The sequence below is a fragment of the Anabrus simplex genome, chromosome 8 (assembly GCF_040414725.1).
Source record: "Anabrus simplex isolate iqAnaSimp1 chromosome 8, ASM4041472v1, whole genome shotgun sequence".
In the NCBI taxonomy this organism is placed as follows: domain Eukaryota; kingdom Metazoa; phylum Arthropoda; class Insecta; order Orthoptera; family Tettigoniidae; genus Anabrus; species Anabrus simplex.
In genome coordinates, this window is record NC_090272.1 from 72,445,393 (window position 1) to 72,468,106 (window position 22,714).

The window sequence follows — 22,714 nt, forward strand, 5'->3', positions numbered from 1 at the left end:
GTTCGAATACATTTTGAAGTTGTATCCCTGTGGTTGGACTTCGCGTTAAACTTGAAATTCCGTTTCTATAGTACCGTGAAAGTATAACCTTGCCTTTAAATTTAAATACGTGAAACAAGACTGACTCATGGCACACTGCCCCAACAGTAAAACAGACCATGAGAGTATCATACAATTTTCCACCCTAGAGATATGAGTGTGTTCAGGCATCGTCATGGGAGGTCGATGTAAATACTGTCACCACCTGTTGCAGGGTTACTATGAACAGCGCATTCTCTTCCATGTTCATTGGCGGACAAGTCATTCCCTAACTAGCATGGTTCCAGTGTTTTGCAGGTCAACAAAGGTGAAAATGATCGGTATATGGGAAGCACATATGTCTCCAGAAAAATCGCACATGATTATGTAAACTGGAGACAATGTGGAGATCGATGGAAGCCTGAGAAACAAGTGATGAGCAAGCTCTATTAGACCACCGAAAAGCAAAAAAAGAAAAACTGACTTCCGCCGAATGAGACACCGCTGTTGTTTGTGCAATTGAAGAAAATATTTGCCGTAAGGTTGGCAATATGTTTGATGAATGTGGACATTCTTACCCTAAGATATCTACATACCCTAATTCTGTCTGGGTCTCACTGCGATACTGCGAAAACGAGAACGTTCCAACAGTTGAAATTGTCATCATATATAGCCTATTATCTCCCATTTACGAGAAAAATACAAAGAAACTCTCACGACGACGATTTTTGAACATTATAAAGAAAAACATGTTTCTATCAGCGAAGAGATTATATCAACGTCACTATGTTTACGCGCACGGCTCTACACAGCTCCACCTATCGGCATGAGTTCTAACTACGACTCTCTGAACACAGCCAACTCGATGTACACTGAGCTAACTACAGTGACGGATTAAGTCGACCGTGCTCTGAGTTGTGTCACATTCCACAGTGGTATTAAAGGAAACGAGGACGTTTAGTAGGCTGAAGTCGGCACCAGATATGTTACAACAGAGGTGTGCAGGTGGGCGCCCGTTGAGGCTAGCCCAGTGCGGCCGGGCTGGTCTGACATAAGTGCGGGCAAGTTGCGTAGCAACCATACGTCGCAGTGAAGCGGGAGAGCGAACACATTTTACAGGGAAGGGATTTGTGACGTTCGATTGTGATTACGAAACTCTCCTCCACTACTTAGGGAAATTCTGATTGGGCTACAGTATTTAAAATAGAATGCTATAGTCGCAAGAAAACCGACCTTTTCCCAAAATATACCGCGCTCAATATAAAGAGCCAGTTTTATTTATTTTATTTATTTATTGATTCAAAGAAAACTGCCACGTTATAATTTTCGCTTTCAAGCTTACGATTTACACTTGCTTGGATGAGAATGACAGTATTTCCATTTAAAAAAGTAAAATTCCTGCTATTCATTAAGCAAAAAGTAATGTAGTTACATAATTCAACATGTTTACTGTTTGATTTTGCTCAGTGTTGTAGTGTCGTGTGACTTTCCCCTGTTCACTGAATTCCTGAAAATAGTATTTAAAAGTTAACAGGCGTCTGATGATAATAACTATCGTCTAAATGGCGAGGGAGTTTCATCACGAGGGAGGAACATATTTACTATCCAAATATTAATGTACAACAACAATATAAATGTATTCTTTTTGCTATTTGCTTTACGTCGACCGACACAGACAGGTCTTATGGCGACGATGGGACAGGAAAAGCCCAGGAATGGGAAGGAAACGGCCGTGGCGTTAATTAAGGTACAGCCCCAGCATTTGCCTGGTGTGAAAATGGGAAACCACGGAAAACCATCTCAGGGCTGCCGACAGTGGGGTTCGAGCCCACTATCTCCCGGATGCGAGCTTACAGCTGCGCACCCCTAACCGTACGGCCAAATTACCCGGTTGTAAAGGTATCAACCACGTAGATGTACAGTATACCTTCAAATAAATTACCTAACGGATTTTATTCCCGGTAAGCATGATTGGATTGGCGGTGACTTTAGCAGATAAGCCATTTGAACCCAAACAACCACAAGCTACGGCTTATCCACCTTAAATCCGTATAATATTAGAAATGTTTCTAAATTAAATGTACTGGTGAAAATTGTAATTTATTGCGTGCATTATAAACATAGTTGAGGTTGTAGGCCCAACTATTGAATCCAGTCAAAATACATGAACTGTAATGAACATAGATAACTTATTTCTTACAACATAAACTGAAAATGACGACGATTTCTGCCCTCTTTCTTTCGGTACCGCTTCAGTTATCGAGAATGACTGGGAGAACTTCGCCCAGCGTTCATGGCCTATGACGTAACCACGTCACTGTGGTTGAATAGCATACGCTCATCGCCTGCCCGCCCGCCCGCCCGCCCGCTGGGCGCTCGCGGGACGGAATGTCCAGCGTGAGCACCTCCGTGTTACAAGAACCCTACAATGACGACCATAATATTTTCAAAATAGGAGAAGTGCTCTCTATTAGTATGTAAATGTGACAGAACCTTCATCATTCTGGCATATGCAACGACATTACCTCCATATAGAGCCACGAGAGAGAATTCTTGCCACTAAGTTTGTGGAGTGACATCTAACAAATTTTGATTGTGGATGTTTCATTGCAGGTTTCATTCCATGGTAGATGTACCGGGCGGTACACCTCCGCGCCGCTAATTCAAACATTGCGCCAGTTGAAACTCCTCTACTGGAGGAAGCTTGAACTTTAACTTCCACATTAATGCTAAGATTTCTCAGAAGATGTCATTACTATAAATTTTGAAGAGTTCTGAACTGTGTCTTTTTCGCTTTATTTTTGTTTTCCCTGTAGTAAGAAGTGTGAACATTCTCTTCTAGATGGCACTACTGAAGGACTACAATTGTGCACCCTAGTGCGAAGTGAAAGAACTGTTTTCTGGAGAAATTTTGTGTTCATAAGTATGTTCTTTGTTAAATTTCTTTCAGTCATTTGTTTGGGTTGGCAGTATAACCCTTCTCTTTCCGCTTGTTTTGAATTTAGCCAATCCCGAATTTCTCTAATTAATTTTTCACCAATAAGGTGTTTCTTCCTCATCTGGTGTAGTGGTTTTCGTTGTTAGCCAATAAAATTTTGTGGGCGGGTTGTAATCATTCATGAAACGTTTCGAATCTCCCGCGAGGGTATATAAACTGCTGATTTTCTGGTCTCCTCGCCACTTCAGTAACATCTTTCCTAGTGTGATTATATAGCAGGGGGCGGGAAGCGCCTCTTTCTTCGGGCAGCAGTTCAACCATCAGGTAATGGCCTTTTAATAACTTCCTTGTTTGCTAGCTCAGCAGTTTAACCCTCGGGGCGGGTTCGAAACTTTTATCATGTAACCTTCCTTTAAAATGTAAAAGACTCTTAGTATAAAGTTCTGTCTATGTAACCACAAATTGGGATAGAGAGTGCCTACCCTCTCGAGCTCCCATTCATTTTGTTTTGAGGTGACTACGTTTTTATAACAGATTCCCTCATACTCGTAATGTCATAACTTTTTCAATCGTGTCACCTCCGTAGTATGGGATTAGCCCTTGCATAAGTGGCCTAGTGCCAAATAGGTTTTAAGAAGTGTATTAGGAGTGCAGTTACGCCTCCTCTCCTGTTGGTATTTTGAGGCCATGTCATTGTCCTGTTTCTTTACTGAATAGGCCTCAGTAGGTTGGGTAATTTTACCCCTGGTTTTATTTGTCCGGAGGACAGCTTGAAGGTGGAGTTTGGTGTGTCCGTTGATCGGCTAGAACTTTGAGAGCGGGTTGCTCTTTTTGAAATTTGGTTTCTGTGTGGCTCAAGCAGGCTTTTCCGAGTAATAGGGAGCGAGTGCTCCTGGGCATGATTGGGGTTTTCTGCCCCTTTGTTAAACCTTATGTATAAGTAAAGTTGGGCTCATTGCTCAGGGATTGTGTTTCTGGAACTCGAAGCCCCAAAATACATTAATAAACTGTAATTGTACATTCTTACCTTGTTGCTACAGAACTAAGTTCCTGTTGTACTGGTTTTTTCTTGATCTCGGAAAGAAAATATAACCTTGGTGAAATTTTAAATTAACTTTAATTTCGTAGGTTGAGACCTGTTCTTCCCAGCACCTTCTTTCACCTCTGCACATCCACAAAAAAACCGTAACAGTAGAGATATAACTCGGATAAGATGGAATTCCTCATGCCTGGATATACCTCATTAAAAAGCATTCAGTGAGGTGATACCGTTACTTTGGAGCAAGTCGCAACATTATCTACTGTCGATCCTGTGTAAGTTTGCTCATTTGAAATATTCAAGTCACTTTTCACATAGTAATTTTGGCTGTCGAAGACAGTCTTACGCACCAGTAGTTTATGTCGGGAAAATTAATGTTAGTCTATCAGCAATAATACACTGTTTAATTTCGTTTACGGCGGTATAAATAATATTTTATATTATTTGATTATATGATTTGAAAGTCTTATAATATACACTCTTCTACTTCCTGGCCTTCTTTCCAGTTTATCGGGGTTGGCACTTGAATAGATTTGGCTCAGTTTTATGGAGGGGTGCCCTTCCTGAAGCCAACTCTAAGCGGAGGGATCCATTCACCATTTAGTGTTTCTGTGATGGTTGGACAGAGTAGTGTGTTTCGTGTGTTAGAGAATAAGACCTTATACACTCTAAAAGCAACATTTAAATTCCAGATTTTCTTTGCTTGAAACTATTTAGGTTGTGATATTCCGTAGGTACGATTCAAATTTATATTTTATGTAAAGATATTATGTAGGTTTTTTTCGTTTGAATGGATGAAGTTCCTAAAAAAATGTTTACTTTCATACAACGCATGTGCTATAGAAGTAATCTAAACCTACAAATATATTAAATGGAATAGATTTGTAATTTATTGAACATTGTTTAACGAATTACATATAGTGTCGTGGCACTGATGATAATCTCATTAACCCAAACCACTGCGGTTGAAGCATCACCACAGCACATCTGTTCACGCATTGGAAAAGACATGCCGAACTATTGCGTTGTTTAAATACCTTTGACGATTCCTGTACCACTGCAGAGAAGTACTCTGGAGAAAGGATCTCTGGTAGTGGTCCAGAGAAGAGCAGAACAAGATTCACCCTAGCTTTGACAGCCGAAATTAGACAGCTCGAGAGAAAGGAAGGTAAAGCGTCAACAACAGACTTATTCAGAACAAAGAACACCGCACTCTCTTCATCTGACGTCTACAGTTATTGGGACAGAACATACTACTGCGCTCCAGGTCGAGGAACGTTAACACTCGGTCGTACTGGAGGTGAAATTCTAAAAATTAAGATCAAATGACTCGCTCCTGTTAGGGGTAAAAACACTGAACGTAGAACAAGCACATCATCCACTCTACGTGCATCAGCTGGGATTCGAACCAAAACTACCGTGCATAGATGATGTGGTCATCAATTAATAAGACTGATTTGATGTAGGATTCCATCCCACCCTATTCCGTGTCATTATTTTCACTTCTTCGTTACCGCTTACACCTACTCTAGTATGTTTGACATGTTCATGTCTTGTACTATACTATTTTGTCACTCCCTAAAACTCCCTCAAAAGCTAACTGAATATGTCAAGGGGGCCTCAGGATGTGTCCTATCATTCTGTATCTTCGAATCCTGGTCGATCCTGGGTTGAGATTTTCATCTTAATAATTACGTGGCGTAAGGAAAGGTATTCGGCCTTAAACGCACGGCCAAAAACAAAAGCCTGGGTGGCTCCAACGAGCGCAGAAATAGCTGGGATAAGCTGAATAAAGAAGGAAAGAAAGAAAGAAAGAAAGAATAATGGAAAAATAACATAAGAAAGAATGAATGAAAGAAAGAAAGAGAGAAAGAAAGAGAGAAAGAAAGGAACAAACAAACAAACAAACAGACAAACAAATATAGTAAGGGGACCTCCAGCTTATGTGGCGTACCAACTACTAGTACAAGGATTTCATAAATCACATATGATGGATTTGAACCGCAGTCAAAGAGTAAAAAGACAATCTCTTTACGGTATGTATGTTGTGTATATTTCAAAGCTTAGTTTGTTAAAGTGAATTACAGTGACAGAAATGGTGAAGATGAACTCCAAGTGTAAATTATTCAAAGAGACTGTATGCCAACAATATAATCCAGAAGATGTTAGAACTTCGTAAATTGCACCATTTCTGCCAAGACGTAATTTTCTCGCATGCAATTATTTTTATGGGGATACTAGGGATAGAATGCACAAGCTGCCACAGAGAAAGATGATCTTAAGCTGAGAGAGCTACGCACATGGAAAGCAATGATGGTGAATCAAACCGTTCTTCCTGAATGTTTCATGTGGGTATATGTTAATAATGTGCAATAACGTCATACCCAATTCTGTCTCTCTCTATTTCAGTAAATTAGTTTTAGATGACTTCTGGCGCAATATATGATGGGAACAGGAAGATGAAAAACTGCAGTCTTACCAACCACAAATGATCCAATGAATTTATTTATTATATATCGTCTAACAGCATTTGTAGGCTACTACAATTAAAAGCCAATAGATTTTTCACTTTTATCTTTTGCAGTTAAATGAAAACAGGGTAGCTTCAAGTTGGTTGTTAAGTTCTGTAAGTGTGATTTCTGAAGATGAATGATACAAAGAGATTTCATGACAATATTATAATCCAGAATCTGTTAGAACAATAGACATTCAATAGAGACATTTTCTTTTTGTTCCTTGACTGCGGTAGCAGTAAACTCGTGTCCTCATCCCGAGGTGCACCCCCATTGGAGGTGAGCTGCATGTACCACTTCAACCACATACCAGCCCTCCTGCCATTCTTAAATTTCTGGCAGTACCGGGAATCGAACCCGGGCCCCCGAGGACGGCAGTCAATAACACTAACCGTTACGCTACGGAGGCGGACCTTGACTGCAGTTGAAATCCTGCATGTAGGATTTATGAAATCCTTGCGCTGGTGGTTTGCATAAACGTTAGTGAACCCCTATCATATATGCCACTCTCTTAACAGAACCGTAGCGCGGGCTAGCATTTTCTTAGAATTTATAAGACTGCAATGTTAGCTATAACTGCATAAAAGTTCGGGCCTTGGCATTAGGTTCTTATGCATGAACTAATTCACTGTATATTTACCCAGAAACATAGTGTTTTATTGCCGTCGTCATCAGTCACTAGTCTCCAATTCCCTAACTTAGTTATTCCCATATTGCATCCGGGAAATAGTGGGTTCGAATTCCACTGTCGGCAGCCCTGAAGATGGTTTTCCGTGGTTTCCCATTTTCACACCACGCAAATGCTGAGGCTGTACCTTAATTAAGGCCACGGCCGCTTCATTCCAACTCCTAGGCCTTTCCTATCCCATCGTCGCCATAAGACCTACCTGTGTCGGTGCGACGTAAAGCCACTAGAAAAAAAAAGTTATTCCCATTTCTGTAAAAGTTCTCATTAGCTGGTTCACTCGTTAGCGTTTCCGTGGAGAGAGAACGATCAGTTCAATGCTTATCTTAGGTACCTTTGAAGTTAAGTTCAAGCTAATTAAGACTTGTCGCATGCCCTCTTTTAAAGGTAGAAGTTCGCATATCTGTGACTTGCATCAGCTGAGTAATTACGCGTACAACCCAGCTTTAAGTCATGCTACCTTGGATTCCTCTTCAGCTGCAGTTCCAAGTATTAGTTCTCGAAGGTATTTCACAATGCTCTGAAAATATTAGGACTTATAATTAATTGAAGCTCATACGGTTATTCATTGTATATACAACTGTATAAATAATAATAATAATAATAATAATAATAATAATAATAATAATAATAATAATAATAATAATAATAATAAGTCGAATTTTGTGCCGCTGGAGTTCAAAGTACCAGAATCCGAGGGACAGAATTGTACTTAAACACCATAAAATGCCACTAATCTCAGTCGGGATCGAACCCAAAAACATTAAAATAAACATATCTACCACCTTCATTCCTTGTCTGCTGAAATGTTGCAGATTACGAAGACTTTTTACTAAGTTTTCTTTCATCAATCCGTGTCGTCTCGAGAAAGGGAAACGAATTAGGTAAGTCGGAGAAAATTTCTTCTACCTCGCTGAATGCACGCAGATCATGCTGTATTCCAAACTCGCCAGATGGAAGAGTTGCAACTGTTATCGGGGTAAGGATATGTTTTGAAGGCGGTGATTCGTGGCATGTCCAACGCACCCGCCGCGCAATCTAATATACAGTATCAAATGTATGAAAAATGAAAACCTACGACCTGTTTCCCAGTCATTGACCTAGTCAGGGATATAATGAATGAAGCAGATATAGGCTGTTAGTACGATGGGGTCGCCACTCCCAAAGTGATTTTTTATTAATGAATGATTGATGCTATGAAATGAGAATGGAGAGTGTTGCTGGAATGAAAGATGACAGGGAAAACCGGAGTACCCGGAGAAAAACCTGTCCCGCCTCCGCTTTGTCCAGCACAAATCTCACATGGAGTGACCGAAATTTGAACCACGGTATTCAGCGGTGAGAGGCCGACGCGCTGCCGTCTGAGCCACGGAGGCTCTATCAAATGTATAAGGTACAGAAATACGTGCATACTCTAACGGACGTTAAATGAAAACCGAACACCCACCATAACACACATTCCGCGCGAAAGGTAGCAACACTGTTGTTACGTATCGATACTGCCATCGATGTGGTAGGAGAACTGCATGGTGACAACTCACAAGTACACGCAGTTGTTGGTGCGCGGACTGGTCTAGTGTGTTCGTCCAGCTGTAGAAATGGAGGCAAGCAAAGAAGAACAGAGAGTGTGGTTTGTTTTCTAGTGACTGAAGGTGCTGGAGTACGCGAAACTCATCGTCGCATGTCTGCTGCGTATGGCGAATACTGCATGTCCATGATGAAATGAAATGAAATGTCGTATGGCTTTTTAGTGCCGGGATATCCCAGGACGAGTTCGGCTCGCCAGGTGCAGGTCTTTCTATTTGACTCCCGTAAGCAACCTGCGCGTCGTGATGAGGATGAAATGATAATGAAGACAACACATACACCCAGTTCCCGTGCCGTAGAAATTAACCAAATAAGGTTAAAATCCCAGACCCGGCCGGGAATTCAACCCGGGACCCTCTGAACCGAAAGCCAGTAAGCTGACCGTTCAGCCAACGAGTCGGACGTCCATGATGAGTGTGCACCAGTGCAGAGGAGATACCGAGAAAGGCGCACATCACTGCAAGACGATGCGCACCTAGGACAGGCCCATCGAGCCAATACTCCTGATGTGATAGGGCGGATTGATGGCCTTATCCGGGAAAACCGACGAATCATGGAGGAAGAAAGACACTCGTGGACGTCGGTTTCATTTGGACGAGGAAGTGCAAGAGTGGATGCGTCAGCAACCTACCTCTTTCTACAAAATTGGAATTGACGTCTCGTCTCGTCTCCCAGTTGGATAAATGTATTAACGCTTTTGGTGATTACTTTTGAATAAAACCATACCATAGTCACTCTGTAGCGGGTGTTCGGTTTTCACTTGACTGCGGCTCCACCAATGCCATTACATTTTCTCTACTTCTACAAGTTGGTGTTTTAAAACCAGCTTAATTATGTCTTTATTAGGGAACATTCTCATTTTGGATACTTACAAATTCGTATTGAATAGAAGTCTGTAACTTTCCTTTTCCGTTTTGTTGGTAACACTGCAGACTCTACAAATTTCTCTAGCATATTGACAGTACCAACCACGTCCTCGCACGTCCTTGAACGAAGCTGCAAAATCTAGCTAGGACTTGACCAATCCAGCAGGCCAGGTACTCCCAAATTCATACCACCCCGTCCTGTCAACAGTTTCCTGAGTGTTGTGAAGACGGCTAAACAAGGATTTTAAACTGCTATGGTACGCGGCTAGGAGCTGCCTGGCCGAGGCGGTAAACGCGTGGTCGGTTCATCCGGAAGGGCGTGGGTTCCAGTCCTCGTCAGGAAGTCGAAAAATTTAATAAACGAGATTTCCACTTTCCGAGTTGCACATGGTCCTGAGGTTCACTCAGCCTACACCACAAATGAGTACCAGGTTAATTCTTGGGGGCAAATGCGGCTGGGCGTAGAGCTAACCACTCTACCCTATAAAGTGCCGAGGTTGCGGATAGTTGCCTTTACCTTCCACACCCCGAAGGGCGTTGCATGGCACGCGGCTAGTGAAACAATACACTCTGACTAAAATGTAGAGATTGCTTATACTTGCATAAGGAGACAACTTATGTCCACGTTCCTTCTAGAGGAACTAGATTTTCGTGAGGAAGATGTGTACGCATAAGCGTAATGTTGCGCATATCCTTCGAGGTATCGAAAAATTCGAGTAACAGAACCTCGAGTGATTAGAAAATATCTCGTAAAACATCAAGATTCCGTCCGGAAACGAACGTTCCTTCGAAATATCGAAATTTTGAGTTGTAGACGTTTGAGTTATATAATTTTGACTGTATTTAGCAACAAAATCTATGATCGCATCTTAGAAAAGAAGTTAACTAATTCGAAGTCAGCAACGGGATATCAAAGCTGGTATGGTTAATCATTTTGTTGGTAAAGTTTCTTAATGTTTAATATTAATAATATACGTATGAGTTTTATTTGATAACATTTAGTTAAAATGTGTTGATTTAATATTGTTCAATGATAGGGAGAAATCTGACGACATATTGAGAATGTGGTTTTGCAATTCTAGCATTTTTTGCATTAAATTGTTTCTTTTCTTCAAATTTCTTCCTGATTATTTTTGTATTTCTCTGTTTAATATGTCTCACACTACATACATTTTTAAGAATTTAAATAACATTAAATATGTACAGACGAGGAGAATAAAATATCCCGTTGGACTTTGAATGAAAGAATTCGTAGTTGCTTGCACTGTGCATAGTACTTGCAGCGAAATCTGCCCATATTGTTGGAGGCAAGGCACTGTAGCCAGTTATCTCGTAGGCAACGACCTGAGTGACGCTTTTCACTTGTCTTCCGGGTTGTATAAACTACCGCAAAGTTCAAGTTAAATGCAAGTGGCTGTGCGGTTAGGGGTTACCTAGCTATCAGTTTGCATTCGGGAGATAGTGGGTTCGAACCCCACTATCGGCAGCCCTAAAGATGGTTTTCCGTCGTTTCCCATTTCCGTACTAGGCAAATGTTGGAGCTGCACCTTAATTAAGGCCACGGCTGCTTCCTTCCCACTCCTAGCCCTTTCGTACCCCATCGTCACCGTAAGACTTATCTGTGTCGGTGTGACGTAAACAAATCAAGTTAAATGTTTGTGTATGTCCAAGTAAATACCAAATATTTTGTCAGAGTAGCCAGAGCCACATTTATGTAATTATTATTATTATTATTATACTCTACATAGATGACAGAAAAATGTATCTATGCCAGAGTTTTAATTGATGTGTAAATACCAAATCTGCTACCAGTGATCTTTTATGTACCGACATCGTATTTTTTTTTTTTTGGTTAAAAGTTGCCTTACGTCACACCGACAGACATAGGTCTTATGGCGACGATGGGATAGGAAGGCGGTAGGAGTGGGAAGGAAGCGGCCGTGGCCTTAATTAAGGTACAGCCTCCCAGCATTTGCCTGGAGTGAAAATGGGGAACCACGGAAAACCATCTTTAGGGCTTCCGACAGTGGGTTTCCAACCCGCTATCTCCCGAATGCAAGCTCACCGCTGCGCAACCCTAACCGCACAGCCATCTCGTTCGGTGACATCGCATGACATTGAATGTCGATAGACTTTTATCCGTCCATCAAAAATCAGACTACCTCTGCCACTGAACACGCGTTCTTGGGATTCGCAGACCGACTCTCTGCCACTGAACCACAGAGGCAGATAATTAAGAACTGAAAGGCGTACAGGCAAACATCCACCAAAAAAGTTATGCACTTTTAGATATCAAATTTTGAATCTTTCTCAAATTTAGATAATTAAACCTCTAAATCTCATGGCAGTTCGTCCGCTTCAAGAAAAAAATCTGGTTTGAAGGGGAGGGAAAAGATGCCAGTTTCTTCTTTCTTTTGTGAATATCATGTTCTTTAAATATACGGGAAAACAGATTTTCCATCCAGTTAAATTACGAAATATAAGGTCACAACAAAGCTTGATTCTTTGTTCATTCACTGAACAAGAGTATAAATAATGCAACTCAAACAACAAACGTCATGTTATATACAGATCAATGTTGATCTCATACAACACACTCACTCTTCTGATTGAAGCTTGGAACTTTTTAAAATGCAAATATCTACAAGAAAACTACTGGAAACTTCTGCATGAAAATTGGTACAGAGGCGAAGAAAGATGCGATCCACCAGATTAACCTAAAATTATAAAAAATAATACAGTATTTTGCTAGTAACAAAGCCCCTTAACCCTTCTTTAGTCGCGCGAAATTTATTACGTTACTAGTCGCGCACGGAAGTAACCTCCGGGGCTAAACATGCGCGTAATTTTCGTCCTTTGAGATGTTGTTTTAGCATGTTCGTTTGCAGTACTCTTCGGTATAATTAAAAGAAACCCTTTTAAGTATTAGTAGGTTATTCTTACACAGTTTGTTTGATCTAAAATCAGAATACTGTAGACCTTAACTGTGACGAATGGTCTTATGATATTACCTACGACGATCACATCATATGAAATATGAAATAATATTTTTTTAAATACGTTTAGAAGAACAAAAGAACGAAGTCATCGACCTAAAAAATAAATAATATGCACTAAAATATAAGGTTTTTTGCTTATTTGCATTCGGAGGAAACATCCAGGTGATGTCACTTGTCACATCAATGATCCCACACTCACTCACAGGATGCACGATCGCGCCGAAATGGTGACAGGACGAGCCGAAATGAACAAGGAGAAAGGTATAGGGGTGGGGAGACTAACAGTTCAACTGAGAAGTTCAGTACCGTGCAAAATGTAATCGGCCCGGAGGAAATCTCCGTGAGCGACTAAAGGAAGGTTAGTGTACAGGATAAGAGAAACCGTGCCGTCTCAAGTAAGATGAAGTAACAGCGCAGGTGTAAAATGACGCGCGTTAATATTTTATGGAGTGAATATTGTCAAATATAAGGTCTGAGAGATGACATTTACTGCGAGATGATGCTGGTATGTACATTTGTCACGCGTATGATCGATCTGTTTCCTTCGTGACAACTTCTAACTCCATAATATATTAAAGTGCTGTTGTTGAGCGAGCAAGCAAGCACGAGGTTGGTGCTAGTAATATTGAATGAGAAAAGGAAAGGACTGATGTTTATAACGTGAGTGGCGATAGACGTAAAATAACTATTTTATTCTGTTTTATGGCCTCTCTCATTGCTTAAGGTCGTTTAAATGTGTTTCTACAACAGCTGTGCGCGATGACAAGTCACGCTACTTTTCCCGCTCCTACAGCAATTCTCAATCCAAGAGACGCACCTCACACACTTGTGAAGTGTCCGAAACTATTCGTTAAGAACATTCTGTTTTAAACCGGATTATTTTTGAAGTGACGTCTATAAAATTGGAATATATGACTTACAAGGAACATTCGAAAAGTACTTGACTAACAGTGGTATGAAATCAAATACAATGAAAAGTTCAGCTGTAAGCACATTGGATGAATGATGCATTCTCCATTTGGGAGATGAGCAACTCGAATCTTCAGTGTCCCACATAACATTGTTAGGAGCATCAAAGTCATCACATTGAACTGGAAGTCTAGCTTTCTCCCAGGCACACTTAGTTATGTTATTGAATACAGTTGCACTGAACTGAACTGGTGATAGTGTTACTGCTCTGGAAGTCAAGATCAATATTGCAATATGTAAATACCGCCTCTATAAACAGTTATCATATTCTGATTTCCGGTCGATAATCATGAAACAGGTTTACAGGGAATTGTCTGGTTACTGGAAAACATCACAGCTTGCAAGAACAAAGCACTATCCTAGAATTCAGTCCACCATCCCAACGCCAAGTCTGGCTCAAGAAATTTAAATTAACATGAAGACACCTTTCATCTCTAACAAGAATGTGTCTGGGTCATGGATGCTACCCGAATCACCTGCACATGATCAAGGTCTTATGACACCCCTCACTGCCCAGAAAACCCTAGAGAAACAGGTGATTTAAACCATATCCTACTGTCATGTAAGAGGTACTCTCAACAGCAGAACCATCTGTACTGTCCTCTAGTGAAGTAAAATACGCCAATAGCAATCTCAATTGTCTTACTCTTATCAAACCCAACTCCACAATTATGCGCTGTAATTTGTCCATATTTATCACTAGAGACGGGAAATATAGGCACGGATAAGTTAGAATACGAACGTATTTCACCAAGGCTCTACTGAACTGAAGTGCGGTAATAATAGTCTTTTGAGATTTTGATTCAACACTATACAATAAAACTTTCACCAAAGGAAAAATATTCCATATGTATTACAATTAAATAGATGTACGGCACGATTCTACAGTAACAAAGTCATTCAGTATTTGACTACATGCTAACAGGCACGAGATAGAACTACATAGACCCTGAGCGAGTGAGACTGTTAGACAGACGAATGCGTGCGGCACGCGGGTGAAACATACCTCAGTGTCCATGCACCCGGCAAAAATATACCCTTGCTATCCTCCCCCACAGCATTTGTACACATTACTGCGTTGAGTCTCCAGTGACTTGCTGTGGAGCAGTGCAAGTCGGTTAGCCACGACGAATGATATTTTGCACTATTTCCACTAAGTATTTTTTAAATAACACTACTGAACACGGTTTTCATAAGAAGGGCAATAATAACTGAAATGAAAATTCACAGCCTGTTTCCAGTCATCTGACCGGGTCAGGAATGGAATTAATTAAGCCCGCATCTTACGACGAGGATAGAAAATGTGCCGGTTGCCGAAGCCTGTCGCACTCCTCTGGGGAATATGATAAATGACTGACAGGTGAAATGAAATGATAATAGAGAGTGCTGCTGGAATTAAAATGACAGGGAAAACCGCAGTACCCGGAGAAAGACCTGTCCTTCTTCCGCTTGGTCCAGCACAAATCTCACATGGAGTGATCGGGATTTGAACCACGGTATCCAGCATTGAGACGCCGGCGCGCTGCCGCCTGAACCACGGAGGCTTCGCACAAGAAGGACTATATCTATGTAATAATGTTATTTGCTTTACGTCCCACTAACTACTTTTACAGTCTTCGGAGACGCCGAGGTGCCGAAATTTAGTCCCGCAGGAGTTCTTTTACGTGCCAGTCAATCTACCGACACGAGGCTGCCGTATTTGAGCACCTTCAAATACCACCGGACTGAGCCAGGATCGAACCTGCCAATTTGGACTATTTCTATGTAATATGTATGCAGTGATCACGAATATCGCATTGAAAAAGTTCCTACACCTCATCATCAGTGTGTAAAGGCAAACCCTTGTCTATGCAATCGATGTTCTTCGTCCTCAGCCCCTCGTTTCATTTCATAATAGGAACCGTAATGAAGACTGTGCTCAGTCTTGAAGGTATTTTTTTCCTCGGACCTCCAAGGCCTTTCTTCTCCGTGATTTTCCCTTCCAGCGAGATTGGTAAGAAAATTATTATGTCGCAAGATGTGGCCAGTGAATTTACCTCTTCTTCTCTGCATCCTTAGCATCAGTTCTGTCTTCCCTTCAAGTTCTTGCAGAACGCTTTTGTTTGTTCTCTTTTCAATCCATTTAATCTGTAGCATTCATCTCCAGACCCACATGTCAAACGCTTCCAGTTTTTTTCCAGTCCTGATCTCTGATTGTCCAAGATTCCCAGTCATACAATAGCACATTCCATACACATTTTTAATAATCTTACAATTTGTAGTTAGCGAAACATATACAGTTGTGTAAAAACGGACCTAATTTGAACCAGTTTCTTTTCTCCAACGTGGTTCTTTTACGCAATTATATGTCATTTCCGTTCAGTTAAGATACCATACTTTTGAGGAAATGAAATGTCGTATGGCTTTTAGTGCCGGGATATCCCAGGACGTGTTCGGCTCGCCAGGTGCAGGTCTTTCTATTTGACTCCCGTAGGAGACCTGCGCGTCGTGATGAGGATGAAATGATGATGAACACAACACATACACCCAGCCCCCGTGCCATTGGAATTAACCAATTAAGTTTAAAATTCCCGACCCGGCCGGGAATCGAACCCGGGACGCCCTGAATCGAAGGTCAGTACGCTGACCGTTCAGCCAACGAGTCGGACACCTTCGCGCTGATTTATCGTTTTCTTCCCGTTATTATGCGGTTGCGGTACGTCACATCCGGCTCTAGCAGACTAAAGGAAGGGAAACAGGCTTACTGTCGTATTGTGAGCCAAGAAATGAACAATTTTAGGTTAGGTATGATTGTAGAAGCGTTGTGTGTAAATAGTCATGTTTTAACAGTATAAACAGAATCGCAATCGTCGTTCATATAAAACTTCTGCAAATACTTTCTGCTTTGTTTGTGGTCAATTAACTTTGAAATCACAACGTCGATCAATTAGAGAAAATGTAAAAAAAAAAAAAAAAAACTTTATTAGGCTACTTGTATTTTGGCTGTAAAATGGGTGAAAAAGAGAAAAATTGGGCTCCACGCGTGTGTTGTGTAACGTGTTACATGAAGTTAATACGATGGCTGCGGGGGGGGGGGGGAGATAACAGCATGTCTTTTGTCGTTCCAGAGATTTAGCGGCAGCCTACCAGTCATATGGAAGACTGTCACTTCTGCAATACCGAAATGAAGGGACTTTTTTAAGGAAAACTAAATGTAACATTGTGTACCCTAAGCTACCATCAGCTATAAGACCCATGCCACATTCTCCTCAACTTCCTTCTCCCTTCCCCTCCGCCCAGTGGGGATGATTACGTCATTCCAGGGGAACACTAGCTAGCAGAATACTCTGACTACCCTTCAACCCTCGCTGATCCCACCTACGTTCTCGAACATCATAAACCACCACATATGATAAGACAGACAGAAATTAATGACCTAGTTAGGTATTTCCAAGCGACATGCTGAGCTATTAGGTTCTAGATTACAAGAATGACACTTATTAGTTGAAGATACCAAAGTTTCAGTGTTCAGCACAAAAAACAACAACCGAAAACTGACAAGTTATTTTGCAACAGAAAATTCTGTTTGTGCAAGAACAAAATGTGAACGGGCTGATGGATGAATTAAATATTGAATATAATACGGAAGAATGGAGATTGTTCATCGATTCTTCAAAACTGAGTTGAAGAGCAGTTTTATTGCACCACGGCAATACATGTTTGTGGAACAGTTAAGCAACAGCACAATATTAAGAAGTTAAGCATTGGCCTTCTGGACAAGTATATATTCCTGGTGACCAAAATATTAAATATCCTCTACTAGTGCAACATGAAAAAATACTTCTTCCTCCGCTACATATTAAACTAGATTAATGAATAATTTTGTGGAACTTTGACTCGGTCGAACAACAACTGGAGATCTGCACGTTTCGTAGCATGCACCACAGCATCATCAGCATAGCGAATGATATTCAGGCATTCGACACTGATTCTGATGCCGATGTTAAGGAGAGTATGAGTTGAAAAATGTACTGATCAATTTCATGGCCTCCTTAGAATTTTAACGTAGAATATGTGTTTCTTTCGGGAGGACCAAATAGTTCAAAAGGGACCCGCGAACAGTGTCAAAAACAGCTGAAGAGCGCACGCCGTGCACTCTACCGTAGTAATGGTTACCATTAACCATTGTTAAATATAACTTCAGAGGGGGATAAATAAGACTATTTATATATTTCGGTTCATCTATTTTTGCATTTTACGGAGTGTTAGGGCAAATAACAATTTTCTACAAGAATACATGAGCAAAAGTAGTTTTTTTACAGGTTGCTTTACGTCGTAGTAACCATGAAGATACTGCCCCGAAAGGCCATGGCCTACCAAGCGACCCCTGCTCAGCCCGAAGGCCTGAGGATTATGGCGTGTCGTGTAATCAGCACAACAAATTCTCTCGGCCGTTATTCTTGGCTTCCTAGACCGGGGCCGCCATCTCACCGTCAAATAGCTCCTCAATTGTAACCACGTAGGCTGAGTGGGCCTTGAGCCACCCCTCAGATCCAGGTAAAAATCCTTCGCCTGGCTGGGAATCGAACCCGGCTACTCTACGAAAGAGGGCAGGCATGCTACCCCTGCACTACGGGGCCGGCCAACAGAGTATAGTAATAATAACAAACACATTGTAAATACTGTAGTTGAGTGTCTGACTCCTTGGTTGAATGGTCAATATACTAGTCTTCGATTCAGAGGGCCTCGGTTTGATTTCCGGCTGGGCCGAGGATTTTAATTGGGTATAGTTCATTCCGCTTGTTCCGGGCCCTGGGTGCTTAAATTCGTCTCAAAACACTCCCCTTCGTATACACACCATATACCACGCTACTAACCACCACAGAAACATGCAATAGTGAATATATCCATCCACATAGGGTTGGCGCCAATAAAGTCATCTGACCGTAAAAACTGGGCCAAACCCATATCAAATGCCGACCCATATAAACTTGGAAAAAGCTCACGAAGCAAAATAAGAAATTTGTTGTTGTATTTGCTTTACGTCTCATCGACACAGGTAGGTGTTACGACGGGATAGCAAAGGACTAGGAGTGGGAAGGAAGCAGCCGTGGCCTTAAGGTACAGCCCCAGCATTTGACCGGTGTGAAAATGGGAAACCCCATAAAACAATCCTTAAGGAAGCCGACAGTGGGGTTCGAATTCAATACCTCCCAAATGCAAACTGAAAGCTGCGCGCCCCTAACTACACGGCTAACTCAGTCGGTAAGAAAATTGTAAACAGTTATGTAATATTAATAAAACAAGAACGTCCGAGCTTAATGCTTCACGTACGTGAAAGTTCCTCCACAAACAAATGAATATACTAGGGTTATAAAATACCATACATATTAGTGTAATTTTACTGTTATGAAAAGTTATTTTATGCCTGATATTTACATGAATATTTTTTCATTTTTTGTACCACTAAATTCCTGTCTTTTCCTCATACAGTGACAGACGTGTCATCTGCATGGGATGCAGTAGTTGAGTGAACAAGTTCTGGTATTTCATTCTCATATACAAGAGAACGAAAAAGGATGTAAGGCAGTAGATCCAACAATATAGGTGCTGAACGTATTGTATTTTACTACTACAGCCAATGGACTGGCGCCTATAGTGTAGGCACCACGGCATGCATTCATGTGCTACAGTTATTAACTTCTGCGACTGTCACTTACATGGTAGACAACACAGTGTACACCTATGTACGTACTACAGTCAACATGTTCGTGGACTAGCGCTAACATTTCAAGGATCACAGAGCCTGTTATTCCGTCTTTTCGCGTCTTTTTTGCCGTCGTGGTGATCCGGACAATTTCGACCTTACCGCATCATCTCAAACGTTTTGCTAGCGGATTTGCCTAATTTTTGGCAGAACTTGAAATATGCCCGTTGTTCAAACTACGACATTCTTATGTTTCACCGCTGATATTCAACTACCCTTAACAATAGAAACCGTAGTTCTGCTTATACTGTATGCACGTAACTGCCTCTTGCTAGGGCTAGTAGTGATAGGCAAACGATAACCTTGTACGAGCGGGATCGAGCCGACCCGATACGCGCCGAGGTTCGAGCCTGTTGGAAGCAAGCTCGAGTAGTCACATGACCGAAGGGGGAGTCTGGCTCGGGTTACAGCGCGAACGTGCAGATAAGCAAAGAGCATGTGAAGTGAAGCACCGTTCACGCAGGTGTGTGTATGATAATTTATAAAGAAGGTGCGTGCTGTCATATATTGCTACATTCAGTCATTGACGTATATCTTATGGGGAATAAAGATTGTCCATAAAAATAGAAGGCTTGGATTATAATAAGATGCTATGAAAAGGACAAAGCATGTATCTGTAATATTCTCCGCGTATTAACGGAAGTATTCCCTCTCAAGGCAGTCCTTGTGTAACTTGTAACAACCGTACGTTTGGCGCAAAATTATGGATACGGTAATATAATTCTTATGTTGTCATGCTTTGGTCGTCCAAGTACGGTGTAGCGCGGCAGGCGAGGTGTTCCGTCTGTCCTCAATGTAGGGGGGTTTGAATCCTCTCCTTGGGGAAGGATAACCCTTTTTTGCTCGTATAGAATGATTTGAGTAAGAAAGTATTGACATCTCATCAATCGTGTACATAAACACATTTATAAATATTATTATGCAGCAATGTTACTGTCTGATTGCGTGAAATATATATGAAAATCAAAAGTGACTCACGATTTCAAGCTATATCTTTTACCAAACTTCAGGTCAATCGGTCCAGTAGTTTTCGAGCTCATCAGGAAAAAAGAAAGTAAGACACCATCTCATGGTTAAAAATCCCGACCCTCCCGGGAATCGAACCCGGGACCCCTGTGACCAAAGGCTAACACGCTAACCATTTAGCCATGGAGCTGAGCGAAAAATGTTTCAACAACTGAAGACAAAATATCATACATTTATCGTTTTATAACCATTCAAATATGTAACTATTTCGACACGTGTAATGGTTTCCTTTGTCTGTATTTATACGGTCCAAGCAACAGATTTTAGTAGACATTTGGTTTATTCTGATAGGGGCATTTGTAACGAATCATCGCACAAACACAAATTTTGACTCTCTCCAATATACAGATATGGGTCGAAATGATATTATGTACAAAAGACACGGAAGTAACAGTAAACAGAGGACGAACCGGTACCATCCAGCATAATACTGTTAAACATCCTCAAGTTTTCTGGGTGTTAGCAAGAACAAGGCGCTAGGTTGTGGCAGTCATAAAAGCTCGAGTAAAGTTCGAACTTGTTCGAATTCTGACGTCATTCTGTTCGAGCAGGTCGAGCCGGGCTCAAGCGCTTCACTAGGGACTATACTGCTGATAATAAGAGTTGGCGTCTGACATTTCTTAGAGGGAGGTCCGTTTACTGCCTGACGAGGCGGGATAAAGGGAGTGGCTGTGTGGTTGCCATGGAAACGAGGGTGGGGCGACTGCGGTTGCCATGGAGATAACACTTCAGGGCAGCTCGTCTTGCTGGGAGTTGCCAAACCTGTCACTGTCACTGATAAGAACCTGATTGTTTGTATAAGAGTGATCGCAAATGGGACGACACCGCCTGGCCAGGTAGTCTACAACAGATTACAGCGGCCAGAATGAAGGAGGGAACAAGTGAGCCGGAAGCGAGGGGTAAGAGTATGTAGAAAGGAATGCTGGAATGTGGCAACATCGTGAAATGGCACGTGCGGTGCTCCTCCCTTCAAACTTACCTGTCAGACACCAACTCTTATTATTAGCAGTATAGCGAAGAACTGTCACGACAACATCCTGCTGTGCAAGCTCTCCGCTATAGTGCACAATAGCAACACTGGACGGTCAGTCCACGAGCTTAATGACTCTACTACGTATAACATCCTTGCTTTGGTAGCAGCCTTTCACTAGTCTGAAGCCCTTGCAAAAATGTGGCGAAGGAAATTACGGTCATTAAATTTCCCAAGACGCGACTACTATTACATCGCTCACCACCTGCGGTGTTCACTACATAGCCTGGGAACATGAAAGAAGGAAATGAGAAGAGAGAGATGAAAAAGATTTCAGTAATTAGGAGAGAACGGTGTTCTCTTTGGCAAGGCAGAAAGCAGCACAAAGAGTGAATGAAATAAAGGAAATATCAATGGGAGAGTCCTCAAAGGTTTCCGTTGATTGAACTAATGCCGGAGGTACAGCTGCCCCCTTTTCGGTGTCGAATCGAAAAGTATAAAGAAACTGTTCAAAATATTACAGAAAAAAGACTGAAAATATGTATCAGCATCCGTCAGGCTTCCGTCAGCGTTAACGTAAGTGTGTTGGCTACTGGTTCCACCGGTATCCAGTAATTTATTATTATTATTATTATTATTATTATTATTATTATTATTATTATTATTATTATTATTATTATTATTATTCACGAAAATGGATTGGAGGAAGAGATTGAAATGAAGCAAGAATTTGTTGTTTCACACTGGTTCGTTCACATATGAACTTCTTAAACTACGATTCGAACCTAGTGATTGGAATAGCAAACGATGGATAATGAAATATGCTTCGAGTTCCTTCCGGTGGTAAAACCAACCATCGCGGAGGAAAATACAGTCAGGTGAGAATCGATCCCAGCCCATGCACCACTATCTGCCCCATTACAATGTCACGTTACCGGCTGAAATTTAAAGGATCTGACATTTATCATTGACATATCTGCACAGTCTTTACTTTAATTTTCTAGAGACATGAGAACGACTTGGACAGTTCAATGAACTGCACAAGAAATTCATGAAAATACAGAGGTGTGAAAATTATTCGACTCAACACTAATTTTTAAAAATATTTCTACTGTCGAATTACCTATTATTTGCCTGTACTACTGTGAATGTCTTTTACGTGTTATTTGTTATCCGTTTAAAATAAGACTCCTCTATTAATATTAAATTCCAATGTTGAGGATTTTTAATTTCTCTTTTGAGTGTAATTAGATAAAATGGATTTGCACGAAGCAGTTCTGTGATATTTTGCTTACTTGAGTACTGCTATAATTCAAAGTACTTTGTACTATTTACTATCCTAACTCTTGTAAACTGAA

General features: G+C 41.2%; 1 protein-coding gene across 1 annotated transcript in view; it reads right to left on the reverse strand.

Moving 5' to 3' along the window:
* The window catches only part of ttv (exostosin glycosyltransferase 1 ttv), a 199,374-nt gene that overhangs the window by 171,385 nt on the left and 5,275 nt on the right, over nucleotides 1–22,714 (reverse strand). The gene's annotated exons all lie outside the window — the stretch shown is intronic.